The following is a 653-nucleotide window of genomic DNA, read 5'->3' on the forward strand; positions in this document are numbered from 1 at the left end:
GGGGGGAGGTGGGCGCGCCCCGGCCGGCCATGTTGGACTGGCCAGCCAGGAGGAAGAGCAGCTTGGGGCGGTGCGCGTAGGGCGAGGTGGGGGCGCGGGTGGAGGAAGAGGAGGAGGAGGGGAAGAGGCGGGGCGGCGGGGCGAGGAGGAGCAGGCAGGAGAGCGCCGCCGCCGCCGCCAGCACGCCCAGCAGCGGCCGCCGCGCCGGCGGCTTCATTATTGTATTGTTTATTGGGAGGGGATTGCCGGGCGAGCGAGGCGGACGGGTTGGGCGGGTTTTGGTTGGAGCCGAGCACATGCACGCGCGGGCGGGCGGTGGTTGGTTGGTTGACTCGGACGTTCCCTTTCGGTTTCACCCCTCTCTCTCTCTCTTTTTGCATAATACGTGTCTCATTCATATCATAAAGAACAAAGTACAGATCACGTAAAAACCGACATGACAATACTGAAAAGATAGTAGAACATCTCTGAGCTTGACACCAACGCTCGTCAACTGCTTCCGGCATCACCAGAGCAGCCATCGAAAAAAAGAATGACGAATCACCACCTCACCCGAGCTCGACGCTCTCTCTGTCCCTCTCAAATCTCAACTATGCTCTGGCCTCTACCACTGATATACGGCGACAATTAATATGGATCAGAATTGTATCTCT

The sequence above is a fragment of the Triticum dicoccoides genome, chromosome 2A (genome assembly GCF_002162155.2).
Source record: "Triticum dicoccoides isolate Atlit2015 ecotype Zavitan chromosome 2A, WEW_v2.0, whole genome shotgun sequence".
Lineage (NCBI taxonomy): Eukaryota > Viridiplantae > Streptophyta > Magnoliopsida > Poales > Poaceae > Triticum > Triticum dicoccoides.